Source organism: Pan paniscus, chromosome 20, assembly GCF_029289425.2.
Source record: "Pan paniscus chromosome 20, NHGRI_mPanPan1-v2.0_pri, whole genome shotgun sequence".
NCBI classification, from domain to species: Eukaryota; Metazoa; Chordata; class Mammalia; order Primates; family Hominidae; genus Pan; species Pan paniscus.
Window position 1 is genome coordinate 6942899 of NC_073269.2, and position 14232 is coordinate 6957130.

The 14232-nt window shown below is 53.0% G+C and overlaps 1 protein-coding gene across 2 annotated transcripts in view; it reads right to left on the minus strand.

The window, feature by feature from the left end:
• GNG7 (G protein subunit gamma 7) overlaps nt 1-14232 on the minus strand; it is a 198204-nt gene that overhangs the window by 45467 nt on the left and 138505 nt on the right. The window lies entirely within an intron of this gene.

Below are 14232 nucleotides of genomic sequence, written 5' to 3' on the forward strand. Positions count from 1 at the left end.
CCCGGTTAGGCCACCACTGCTCTGCTGCTGAGCCGCCAGCCCCACCTGGAGAAGCCAGGAGCTGCACCACTGTCAGCTCTAGGGGAGGCCCCGTCCTGCCTAGCGGGGCTCACCCTGCAGTGGGCTTGCCCGGCGAGGTCAGCAGACGCCCCTGCACCGGGCCCAACCCAGGCCCAGCTTCCTGAGCTGCTCGAGGCCGGGCTGGGCCGGGTTCACGTGGCCAAGGCTGTTTCCCTCCTGCCCTGAAGGGCCCCTGTGGTCTCTGAAGCCGGCCAGGCCCCCCTTCCGTCACAAACATTTGCTATTTCCACAAACCAGTGGGTTTTTTTCCACCGACACAAAGAAGAGCCACATGGCTGCTGCTCCTGGGCTGGAGTCCGGGCCACCCACACACGACACTTCCTCAGCAGCCCTGCGCCCCGGGGCTGCATTGGAGGCCAAGGAAGCTGAGGTCGGCGGGAAGCCTCTTCACCTGGCAGCCCAGCTGGGGAGGCCGAGTCCCGGCTTTCCCAGAGGCTCCCGGGTCTCAGCTGTCGGAAGGCGGTGACTGAGGTCACCTTCTCCTAAGCGAGGGTCTCTTCTCCCACCCAGCATTACGGACACCAGCGCCGGATTGTTCTCCGGGGCGGGAGCATCCTGGGCTCTGCAGGGTGCTGAGCTGCGTCCCTGGCATCCACCTGCTCCATGCCAGGAGCACCCCCAAGACGTGTTGGCCACAAATGTCCCCAGACACTGCCCAGGGTCCCCTGGGGGGCAGAATCACTCCATGTGAGATCCCTGACCTCTTTGTGACCTAGAGACATCCAGGGGGCTGCCTCCCCTCCCACCTCTACACACACACACACACACACGCACACACAGACACACGCACACTCACACACATATGCACGCACACATAGACACGCACACACGTGCACACAGGAACACTCAGACACACGCACACACATGCACACACGTACTACACACTCGCACATCCACACACAGGCGCGCACACACACGTGTACACATAAGACACGTGCACACACATTTGCATGCACACAGACACATGCACACACAGACACACATGTGCACACACGTGCACACACATTTGCATGCACAGACACGTGCACACACAGACGTGCACATACACGCAGACACACATGTGCACACACAGACACGTGCACACACAGACACACACACGTGCACGCACACATGCACGCAGGAGCGAGAGCCTCCACCCAGTCCTGCACGTAAAGCAAGGTCCTGCTAGTAAACATGCACAGACTCAAGAAACAAGGGGCTGCAGGACTTTTCCTCCTCCTGCCCAAAGACACCTGCACTCACAAAAGACTCAGAGGCTCCGCCTGGCCGGGTCAGCCAATGGAGTTGTAGCACCGTTTCAGGACCGTGATAGAGAAAGACGGGAAGTTAGACTTCTGACCCGTCACAAACTCTGAGTAAGTGCGATGTGCCCAGGCCAGCCGGGTGTGACCTCAGCTCCTGATCCATAAAATCAGGACAGTGACCGAGGATGCTGGGGCCACCTCACCTGCAGCCCCGGGTCAGCCTCAGAACCCACAGGACTTTGACCCTGCCCCAGGCCATGGCCCTTGACCAGGGAACCACAGCTCCTTATTCTGATGGGGTGAGTCGGTGCATTTCTCTCTCAGGCTTACTTTTTTTCTCTTTGAGACAGAGTCTCACTCTGTCGCCCAGGCTGGAGTGCAGTAGCACGATCTTGGCTCACTGCAACCTCTGCCTCCTGGGTACAAGCGATTCTCCTGCCTCAGCCTCTCAAGTAGCTGGGACTACAGGCACGGGCCACCACGCCTGGGTAATTTTTTGTGTTTTTAGTAGAGAGGGGGTATCACCGTGTTAGCCAAGATGGCCTTGATCTCCTGACCTCGTGATCCGCCCACCTCGGCCTCCGAAAGTGCTGGGATTACAGGCGTGAACCCCCACACCCGGCCTCTCAGGCTTACTTTTAGGTGGCTGGAAATACTGCTTTTCATGAGCACACTGTATTATTTTCATCATCCTTGCCACCGATGGGCACCGTTTTTTTTGTTTTTGGTTTTTTTTTTTTTTTTGAGATAGGGTCTGTTACCCAGGCTGGAGTGCAATGGCGTTATCACAGCTCACTGCAGCCTCAACCTCCTGGGCTCAAACGATCCTCCCTCCTCAGCCTCCTGAGTAGCTGAGACTACAGCCACATGCCACCACACCCAGCTAATTTTTATTCCTGTAGAGATGGGGTTTTGCCATGTTGCCCCGGCTGGTCTCAAACTCCTAGGCCCAAGCGATCCTCCCACCTTGGCCTCCTAAAGTGCTGGATGACAGGTGTGTGCCACTGCACCTGGCCAGCAAAAATGGGTTTAAAGGCAGATGATCAAACCATGTTGTAGAACCTCAATTTTTAAAAATAAGACTGTGTGTGTAGATGTCTGGGGAAAGGATAAAGTGCTGGGATTGTGGATGATTTTCCTCTCCTTATGTGATTCTCAGATTCTGTAAAATGAAGTTATATAGCTTTCTTTCCTCTTCTTTCTTTCTCTTTTCTTTCTTCCTTCCTTCCTTTCTTTCTCTCTCTTTCTTTTTTCTTTCTTTCTTCTCTCTCTTTCCTTTTTATTATTTTTTTGAGACAGGTGTCATTTTGTCACCCAGGATGGAGTGCAATGGCGTGATCTCTGCTCACTGCAACCTCTGCCTCCTGGGCTCAAGCAATTCTCCTGCCTCAGACTTCCAAGTAGCTGGCATTACAGGCATGCACCACCACTCTTGGCTACTTTTTGTATTTTCAGTAGAGACGGGGTTTCACCAACATGGCCAGGCTGGTCTCAAACTCCTGACCTCATGTGATCCACCCACCTTGGCCCCCCCAAAGTGCTGGGATTATAAGCGTGAGCCATCGCGCCCAGCCAGTTATATTCCTTTCATAGTCACAAAGAATACACACACACACACACACACACACACACATATATCCACAGTTGATTCGATTCTCATTATTTGTGGTAGTTCTGTTCTGTGAAGTCACCACAAAAACTGAGTTTGCGAACACAAATCATTACTCCTAGAGAACATTTTTGCAGGGGTAGTTTCCTTTGAGTTTCAGGAAACTTTCCTTTATCTGATCAATACATGACCTGTTCTATGCGTCTTTTTTTTTTTTTTTTTTTTTTTTTGGAGACAGGGTCTCGCTCTGTTGCCCAGGCTGGAGTGCAATGGTGCAATCTCAGCTCACTGCAGCCTCAGTCTCCTGGGCTCAAGTGATTCTACTGCCTTGGCCTCCAAAGTAGCTGGGATTACAGGCACCCACCACCATGTCCGGCTAATTTTTTTTTTCTCAAGATGGAGTTTGGCTCTTGTTGCCCAGGCTGGAGTACAATGGTGGATCTCGGCTCACTGCAACCTCCGCCTCCTAGGTTCAGGAGATTCTCCTGCCTCAGCCTCCCGAGTAGCTGGGATTACAGGCATGCACCGCCATGCCCAGCTAATTTTGCATTTTTAGTAGAGACAGGGTTTCTCCATGTTGGTCAGGCTGGTCTCGATCTCTTGACCTCGTGATCCGCCTGCCTCAGCCTCCCAAAGTGCTGGGATTACAGGCGTGAGCCACCGTGCCTGGCTCAAAGGTGTCTTCTTGAATGCCTATCGATGACGTGAGTGTTGAATAGGGCAGCTGCTCTCTCAGTCCTGCCTGAGCAAAGCTTTTCTCACCTACCAGTTCCTCCACGAGGCCCTGAGGGACACGAGAAGGGGCCTCAGCACGATGCCTGGGGCCACTGCAAACAGCAGAATCACCAAAAAGAGCACAAAAACGCAAACCCCGAGGCTCTCGCTAGACAGTAATGAGGGCGCGGTCCACCTAGGAGGGGAAACGGGGAGGCGGAGCGTGGCCTGGGCTCAGGGAACGCAGGTCCATGACTCTAATTTCTGTCTCTCTCTGCATGTCCAAGGATAAGAGGGAAAGTACCCCAGGCATTGATTTGGGGTTCACAAATACACACCATCAAGCCGGCGAATTCGCAAATACGGACTCCGTGAACGACCAAGGGGACTGCAGTACAAACCCAGCCTGTCCCTCGCGCCCCCAGTGTGCTGAGGGCCTGGCCGTGGCAGGAAGGAGGGGACCGCCTCGGACCCCACATCACCCCATCCCACAGGTCTGTCTCCCACCGGCCCCCAGAGTCGATTCTCAGGAGAGGAGGTCCAACCTGCTTTAGGGGGCCCAAGCAGGACCCCCGAACCTCCACATCTTATTTCTGTGTCCCACCCAGCCCTTCCCTTGAGGTAGTGATTCTCACCTGGGAGTGGCCCTGCTCCCAGGGGACCCTGGGCGGTGGCTGGGGACATTGTGGTTATCCAGACTTGGGGGTGCTCCTGGCATGGGGTAGGCGGACGCTGCGGTGCCCAGGACGGCCGTGCTCCAGAGAAGGATCCAGCCCCGATGTCCACAGGGCCCGGGGGGACCCTGAATTCATTATTTGGGAAAAAGCTGGGCGCGGTGGCTCACGCCTGTCATCCCAGCACTTTGGGAGGCCGAGGTGGGTGGATCACTTGATGTCAGGAGTTCGAGACCAGCCTGACCAACATGGGGAGACCCCGTCTCTACTAAAAATACAAAAATTAGCCAGGCGTGGTGGTGGGTGCCTGTAATCCCAGGTACTCAGGAGGCTGAGGCAGGAGAACTGCCTGAACCTGGGAGGCGGATGTTGCAGTGAGCCGAGATCGTACCATTGCACTCCAGCCTGGGCGACAGAAGGAGACTGTCTCAAAAAAAAAAAAAAAATTTTTTTTTGGGAAAACAGTTGAATGCAATTTCTGCTCACAGTAGGCATCAGAATAAGCTCCCGATGGGGCAGACGGTGTGTAAACCAGGGGGACTCCAGCTCCTGAGATTCACCTCCTCTCTCCCTCCCCACTCAAGGTGTGGATTGCAATGTGTGCAGCCTCCTGGGAACTCAGCAGGGCAGAGGATCATGAGACGCAGAGTCTCTTGGGGGTCCATGGAATCCCATAACCCAGGGGGGCTCAACCAGGATGATTCTGCTCCCAGGGGATGCTGGGCCATGTCTGGGGACATCTGTGGCTGTCACGACTGGGGGTGCTCCTGGAATGGAGTGGGTGGAGGCCAGGGACGCTGTTCAGCACCCTGCAGTGCCCAGGTCGGCCCCACCCCAGAGAATGACCCAGGCCCCAATATCCACGGTGCCCTGGGGAGACCCTGGTTAGGTCCTGTCACAGTTTTGGTGTCAGCACCACTGCCCTTCTGTGCCCAGGAGGGGCCCTGTCCTCCCCTTGTCCCTTCCTCTCTGCACCCTGGCCTGAGTCTTTGACCCTCCCAGCTCTTAGCACTCTTGGACACGCAATCCCCACAAGAGCCTCTCTCAGAAAGATAGAAATGACACTGGTTGGCGGGGCGCAGTGGCTCATTCCTGTAATCCCAGCACTTTGGGAGGCTGAGGCGGGTGGATCACCTGAAGTAGGAGTTCAAGACCAGTCTGCCCAACATGGTGAAACTCTGTCTCTACTAAAAAAAAAAAAAAAAAAAAAAAAAGATTAGCCTGGCATGGCAGCAGGCGCCTGTGATCCCAGCTACTCGGGAGGCTGAGGCAGGAGAATCGCTTGAACCTGGGAGGCAGAGGTTGCAGTGAGCCGAGATTGCACCAATGCATTCCAGCAGCCTGGGTGACAAGAGCAAAACTCTGTCTTAAAAAAAAAAGAAATGACACTGGCTTCTTTCTCTTCTTTGCACTCTGAAAAGCACCTGAGAGCAAAGTGCCCAGCAGAGGCAGCTGCCCCGGGGCGACCCGAGAAACAGGAAACCCTGTTTCTGAGCTTCGCAGGCTCTTCTGGGAGACCAGCGGGTAATCCCCTTCCTCCGACATTTCTCTGAGAAGTCTCTCTGCGTTCTGCTTCTCAGAAAGAAACCAGGGTCCGGGGCAGGCATTCACGCCCTCCACCCACTCAGGGGTTTGCAGTAACACCCTTGGGATCTGCAGGTTCACACAGAGCCCGTGAGTCACCGCAGCCCCGGAGCTGCCGGGGTCCCCACCTGCTCAGCCCCAGGAACACACATCTACAGCGGGTTCCTTTTTCTTTTCTTTCTTTTTCTTTCTTTTTTTTTTGAGACAGAGTCTGGCTCTGTCGCCCAGGCTGGAGTGCAGTGGCGCGATCTCGGCTCACTGCAACCTCCGCCTCCCAGGTTCAAGTGATCCTCCTGCCTCAGCCTCCCAAAGTGCCGGGATGACAGGCGTGAGCCACCGCGCCCAGCTCCTTTTCCTTTTCTTTTAAATGATTAATACTCATGATTTCTGTTCAGCTGAAAGCTACACTCACTTTCAATACCTACAACAGGGTTTTTCCCCCTGGGCACTGTGGACACTGGGGCCAGATCCTTCTCTGGGGTGGGGCCATCCTGGGCACTGCAGGGTGCTGAGCAGCGTCCCTGCCCTCCACACACTCCATGCCAGCAGCAGGTGCCCCCAGACATTTACTGAGTGTACCCTGGTCAGGGGGGACAGAATCGCTCCCAGCGTACACTGGAATCTTAGGGGATTCCACAGACCCCCAAGAGACTCTGCGTCCATGATCCTCTGCCCTGCTGAGTTCCCAGAAGGCTGCACACATTGAAATCCACACTCTGAGTGGGGAGGGAGAGAGGATGTGAGTCCCAGGAGCTGCAGTCCCCCTGGTTTACACCATCGGCCCCATCGGGAGTTTATTCTGGTGTCCGGTGTGAGCAAGGACAGATTCAATCTTTTTCTTTTTCTTTTTTTTTGTTTTTTGAGACAGAGTCTCGCTCTGTCGCTCAGGCTGGAGTGCAGTGGCGTGATCTCGGCTCACTGCAAGCTCCTCCTCCCGGGTTCACGCCATTCTCCTGCCTCAGCCTCCCGAGTAGCTGGGACTACAGGCGCCCGCCACCACACCCGGCTAATTTTTTTTTTGTACTTTTAGTAAAGACGGGGTTTCACCGTGTTAGCCAGGATGGTCTCGATCTCCTGACCTCACGATCCACCTGCCTCAGGCTCCCAAAGTGCTGGGATTACAGGTGTGAGCCACCGCGTCCGGCCCAGTATTTTTCAAATAATGAACACAGGTCTCTCCCGTTCTGTACTCTGGACATTGGGGCTGGATCATTCTCTGGGGTGGGGCCGTCCTTGGCACTGTAGGCTGCTGAGCAGCATCCCTGGCCTCCACCCACTCCATGCCGGGAGCACCCCGTAGTCGTGACTACCAGAAATGTCCCCACATTCTACTCAGGATCCTAAGAGAACCACTCCCAAGCATTATTGAGGTCACACTTTTTTTTGTTTTTGTTTTGAGATAGGTTTCATTTCTGTCGCCCAGGCTGGAGTGCAGTGGCACGATCTTGGCTCACTGCAACCTCTGACTCCCGGGTTCAAGTGATTCTCCTGCCTCAGCCTCCCTGTAGTAGTTGGAACTATGGGTGTGCACCACCACGCCTGGCTAATTTTGGAATTTTTAGTAGAGATGGGGTTTCGCCATGTTGCCCAGGCTGGTCTTGAACTCCTGACCTCAAGTGATCTGCCCACCTCGGCCTCCCAAAGTGCTGGGATAATAGGCATGAGCCACCGCGCCCGGCCCAGGTCACACCTTTGAACCCTTCAGTGGGCTCATTTTATGTGTGAATTTTTAGCCTAATTGTCAACTGTTATTTAAACCTTCGCACCCAAACTTCCTTGGTCCAGAGAGGATTTGAAGCTCATACATAAACAACACAGCAGCATTGCAAATCAAGGAATGGAGGAGATGGTGAAGGTGGTATTTGGGGGTGTTGGGTGGGGTGGGAGAAACAGCAGGGAAAAATCAAAGGATGATAAGCCAAATGAGAATGGTGTTCGTGTGTGTAAGGGCGGGCTCCTAAACAGGAGTGTAGCTAATTTTCAACTCAAGAAAAAGAATGTGTATTGAATGCAGTGGGTTGAATAGTGTCCCGCAAAAGCTCACGTCTTCCTGGAAGCTTGGCACATAACCTTCTCAGAGATAGGGTCTCTGCAGATGGAAGATGATACGGATCTTGGGATGAAATCATCATCCTGTTTGTAGGGTGGGCCCTAAATCCAATGACTGGTGTCCTTTTAAGGAGAGACACAGGCTGAGATTGGTGGCTCACACCTGTAAACCCAGAACTTTGGGAGGCCGAGGCGGGAGGATCGCTTGAGGCCAGGAGTTCGAGACCAGCCTGGTCAACATGGTGAAACCCCATCTCTACCAAAAATACAAAAATTAGCCAGGCGTGGTGGTGTGCACCTGTACCACTCGGGAGGCGGAGGCACGAGAATTGCTTGAACCCAAGAGGCAGAGGTTGCAATGAGCCAAGATGGTGCCACCGCACTCCAGCCTGGGTGACAGAGCAAGACTCTGTCTCAAAACAGACAAACAAACACCAAGAAGGAGAGATTTAGAGATGCAGAGGAGAGGACATGGCTGTGTGGAGATGGAGGCAGAGACTGGAGTGACACGGCCACAAGCCAAAGACTCCTAGAGCCCCCAGAAGCTGGGAGAGGCAGGAAGGACCCTGCCCCTGGAGTCTCTGGAGGGAGCCTAGCCCTGCAGACACCTTGATCTCAGACTTCTGGCCTCCAAAAGTAGGAGCGGAGACTGTTACAAAATGTCTGTTATTTAAAGCCCTGCAATCTGTAATAATTTGCGTGGCACTCTAGGAAATGAATACGTTGGTCATTTAAAAAAAAAAAAAAAAGAATCAGGCCAGATGCGGTGGCTCATGCCTGCAATCCCAGCACTTTGGGAGGCTGAGGCAGGAGGGCCACTTGAGACTAGGAGGTTGAGACCACCCTGGACAACACAGTGAGACCCTCTCTTGAAATGGAATGAAATGAAATAAATACAATAAAATATCAGCTAAGCTTCTGTGTCTCCCTGTAGCCATGACAACAGAAGACCCTGAGGTGGAGAATATGACGCCTTCCTGTTGGAATCACGGGCTCAGACTACATGGGGAAAACAGAAAACACACGTGCAACCCTCACACAACGTGTGCACCCTGCAGGCTCAAAAACCAAAGCTGTGCCGGGCACGGTGGCTCACACCTGTCATCCCAGCACTTTGGGAGGCCGAGGCGGGTGGATCACAAGGTCAGGAGATCGAGACCAGCCTGGCCAACATGGTGAAACCCCGTCTCTACTAAAAAAATACAAAAATTAGCTGGACGTGGTGGCACACGCCTGTAATTCCAGCTACTCAGGAGACTGAGGCAAGAGAATCACTTGAACCCGAGAGGCGGAGGTTGCAGTGAGCCGAGATCGTGCCATTGCACTCCAGCCTGGGCAATAGAGAGAAACTCTGTCTCAAAAAAAAAACGAAAACAAAACAAAAACCAAAGCTGTCTGCGTCAAAGGAAGGGTCGGTTAGTTCCTTCCCTCCAGGACTGAATCCATGAGAACTGCAGAAATTTAGGATTAGGAACCAGTTCGCCCAGGGTTCCTAAAACCTGCAATCACTGGGGGAGGCCCATCCCACCCGGAAGAACCTGATTGAGTGGTCTGGGGTGTGCCGGGCACAGGGCAGTTGAGACTCCAGGTGACAGTTACCGGCAGCTCAGGGTGGAGCCTGTGTGAGGCCGGCCGAGTCCTACAGGAAGCGTCTGCAGAGTGTAATGTGCTCAGTGCTTCTGCAGGGGACGGGCGGAATGATGTGTGCAAACATTTTAAACCATGGTAGAGGCCGGGCACGGTGACTCACGCCTGTAATCCCAGCACTTTGGGAGGCCAGGGCAGGCGGATCATCGGAGGTCAGGAGTTCGAGACCAGCCTGGCCAACATGGTGAAACCCCGTCTCTACTAAAAATACAAAAATTAGCCAGACATGGTGGCGGGCACCTGTAATCCCAGCTACTCGGGAGGGTGAGGCAGGAGAATTGCTTGAACCGGGGAGGTGGAGGTTGCAGTGAGCCAAGATTACACCACTGCACTCCAGCCTAAGCAACAGAGTGAGACTCTGTCTTAAAAAAAAATTAAATTAAAATAAAAAATAAAAAATAAATAAATAGATAAATGATAGTAGAAAACAACAATTTAAAAATTAAAACATCAAATTCTGCCCTTACGAAGTTTTCTGTGCAGAGTGTGAGGGAAAGGAAGCATTCTTTTTATTTTATTTATTTATTTTTATTTTACTTTTAAGGAGGGATTAAAACCCACAAATAGCCAATTACCTTGGATGTCACAGGTGGTAGATCATGAGCACACCTTTTCTGTAAACGATCAGAGAGTAGACACTTTGAATCTGGGGGCCAGAAGGTCTCTGTGGACACTGTTTATCTCTGCCTGCCCAAGTAGCGAGAAAGCGGTCTTGCATTATATGTAAATGAGTGGGTGGGGCCGTGTGCCAATAAAACTTTATTTGTAAAAACAGGCAGAGGGCCAGATTTGACGCATGCACAGGCCATGTCTGCAGAACCCTGAGCTGCAGAGATGACCAGCCTCCGAAGTTAAGGGCTGGCAGTTCCTCAAAAGGTTAAACACAGTTTCCACGTGACCCAGCAATTCCAGGCCTAGGTATCCGCCCAAGAGAACTGAAAGTTACGTCTACACAGAAACTTGTATAGGAAAGTTCACAGACGCATGAGTCATAACAGGCAAAAGTGCAAACAGCCCAAATGCCCGTCAACGGATGAACGGATAAGCACAATGTGGTCCATCCGTTTAATGGAACAGTATTCAGCCATCGAAGGAATGAGGCTCGGACACAGGCCACGGCATGGATGCACCTTGAGGACGTCACGCCCAGTGAGAGAAGCCAGACACAAAAGGCCATGCAGTGTGTGATCCCATTTCTTTTTTTTGAGACAGAGTCTCACTCAATCGCCCAGGCTGGAGGGCAGTGGTGCGATCTCAGCTCACTGCAACCTCTGCCTCCCGGGTTCAAGTGATCCTCCTGCCTCAGCCTCCTGAGTAGCTGGGACTACGGGTGTGCGCCACCATGCCCAGCCAATTTTTTGTATTTTTACTAGAGACGGGGTTTCACCATGTTGGCCAGGCTGGTCTCGAACTCCTGACCTCAGGTTATCTGCCCGCCTTGGCCTCCCAAAGTGCTGGGATTATAGGCGTGAGCCATCATGCCCAACCGTGTGATTCCATTTCTATGAAATGTCCAGGACAGGCCCATCCACAGAGGCAGGAAGTGGGTGCGTGGGTGTCGGTGGCTGGGTTAGGGGGATAGAAAATGACTGCTAATGGGGTTGGGGTTTCCTTCGGGGGGAAGGAGTGTTCTGGTCTGACAGTGGTAATGGCTGCAAAACCCTGTGACTATACTAAAAACATTAAACCGAGTGACTTAAATGGGCGAGTTTTATAGCATGTGAATTACATTTCAATTAAGGAGAAAAAAAGGAATAAAGGGAGATGTCATGGCAGAGACAATGTCCTAACCCAGAGGGGCGGCGTGGGTGCAGATATGGAGTTGGAAAGGCTGTGGGGGCAGACTGTGTGCAGAGAGGCCTGGGCTGGGGCAGCACCCTGAGTTCAGAGCTGGGACGTGGGTGTGGAAGGGTGCAGGGGACGGGGGCCCGGTGGCCAGAGCCAGAACAGAGTCGAGTCAAAAATGGCCTTGAGGTCGGGCGCAGTAGCTTATACCTGTAATCCCAGCACTTTGGGAGGCCGAGGTGGGCGGGTCACCTGAGGTCAGGAGTTCGAGACCAACCTGGCCAACATGGTGAAACCCCATCTCTACTAAAAATACAAAAATTAGTCAGGCGTGGTGCTGCATGCCTGTAATCCCAGCTACTCAGGAGGCTGAGGCAGGAGAATCGCTTGAACCTGGGAGGCGGAGGTGGCAGTGAGCTGAAATTGCACCACTGCCCTCCAGCCTGGGTGACAGAGCAAGACTCCATCTCAAAAAAAAAGCCTTGGCTGCCTTGTGAAGAGTTTTAGCCCCTTGCTGGGGCCGGAGGAAGTCTCAACGGTGAGAGGGATCCGTTCAGGGTGGAGGGGACGCCTCAGCGTCTCACTATGACATCTGCCATTCCCCATCCATAGAAAATACTACTTTATGACCACGTTGGTGGAAGAATAAATATAAGGCAGGCGGATGGTATTCTTCTGATTTTAAAGGACATTAAAGGCTGGGCGTGGTGGCTCATGCCTGTAATCCCAGCACTTTGGGAGACCAAGGCAGGTGGATCACCTGAGGTCAGGAGTTCGAGACCAGCCTGGCCAACATGTCGAAACCCTGTTTCTACTAAGAAATACAAAAATTAGCTGGGCATCGTGGCAGGTGCCTGTAATTCCAGCTACTCGGGAGATTGGGGCAGGAGAATTGCTTGAGCCTGGGAGGTGAAGGTCGCAGTGAGCCGAGATCGTGCCACTGCACTCCAGCCTGGGCGACAGAGAGAGACTCTGTCTCAAAAAAATAAAATAAAATAAATAAGCAAAATAAATAAACTGAGGCTGGGCACGGTGGTTCACACCCGTAATCTCAGTGCTTTGGGAAGACCACGGTGGGAGAATCTCTTGAGTCCAGGAGCGTGAGACCAGCCTGGACAACATAGCAAGATCTCGTCTCTGCAAAAAAAATGTAAAAATTAGCTGGGTGTGGTGGCGTGTGGCTGTGAACGAACTACTTGGGAGGCTGACTGGGAGGATTGCTTTAGCCCCAGGAGGTCCAGGCTGCAGTGAGCCATGACTGTTGCCAATGCACTCCAGCCTGGGTGACAGAGAGAGACCCTATCCCGTCTCTACTGAAAAACCAAAAATTAGCCGGGCGTGGTGGCGGGCACCTGTAGTCCCAGCTGCTTGGGAGGCTGAGGCAGGAGAATCGCTTGAACCCGGGAGGCAGAGGTTGCAGTGAGCCGAGACAGCACCACTGCACTCCAGCCTTGGCGACAGAGCCAGACTCCGTCTCATAAATAAATAAATATAAAAAATAAATAAAGGGGACATTTGGACACAGATGCACATGGAAGGGAGAATGCTGTATAGATAGGAGATTGGGGTGACAAGGCAGAGATTGGGGGTGTCACTTCCACAAGCCAGGGAAGGCCAAGGATCTCCGGCCACCACCAGGAGCTGGGAGTGGGCCTGGGATGGATTCTCCCCCCTGGCTTCGGAAGAACCCAGCCCTGCCTACACCTTGGCCTTGGACTTCCGGTCTGCAGAGCGGAGAGAGAATGAACCCGTGTTGTCTAAACGGCTAGGTCTGTGGACCTTGTACGAGCACCCCATGAAACTCACACAAAGCCCTAAGAGGCGGCTCAGCCTGGCTCCGGGGGAAGGGTCTGAGACAGCAGACCAGAATTTGGGCCACAGCAATGATCGGGGGACACCTCCTTCCCCTCCCACCCCCACTGCTAAAGCACTGGCTAGAGGTTGTAAGGCCGGGGTCGGCAACATTTTCCTGTAAAAGGCCAGAGAGCAAACTTCTCTGGCTTTGTGGGTCAGATGGTCTCTGTTGCAACTGCTCGACTCGGCCACAGAGGCAGGAGAGCTGCTGTGGACGATTTCTCAATGAGTGGGCATGGTGGGTGCCAATAAAACTTTATTTACAAAAACACACTGTCGCTGGGCATGGTGGCTCAAGCCTGTAATCCCAGCACTTTGGGAGGCCGAGGCAGGCGGATCATTTGAGGCCAGGAGTTCGAGACCAGCATGACCAACATGGTGAAACCCCGTGTCTACTAAAAATACAAAAAAATTAGCCGGGTGTGGTGGCGGGCGTCTGTAATCCCAGCTACTCGAGAGGCTGAGGCAGGAGAATCGCTTGAATCCGGGAGGCGGAGATTCCAGTGAGCCGAGATTGCGCCACTGCACTCCAGCCTGGGCGACAGAGTAGGACTCTGTCTCAAAAACAAAAAACAAAAAAAAACCAAAAAAAAAACCACAAAAACAATAACAAAAAACCCACACTGTCCATCATGGGCCCTTGCTGGCTGACCTCTGCTCTAGAATCTCCTTAATTTCAAGTCATTGGGTTGGCCGTGATCATTTCTGTAGTGATGCTTCCAGAACACACCTTTTCCATCTGCAAGTTTATTTCTTCTCAGTTGTCGTCGATTTATGTGTGTGTGTGTGTGTGTGTGTGTGTGTGTGTGTGTGACATAGGGTCTCACTCTGTCACCCAGGCTGGAGTGCCCGTGGTGCAATCACACAGCCTCGATCTCCCAGGCTCAAGCGACCTCCCTGCCTCAGCCTCCTGAGCAGCTGGGACTACAGGTGCACACTACCACACCAGCTAATTTTTGCATTTTTTTGTATAGATGGGGTTTCACCATTT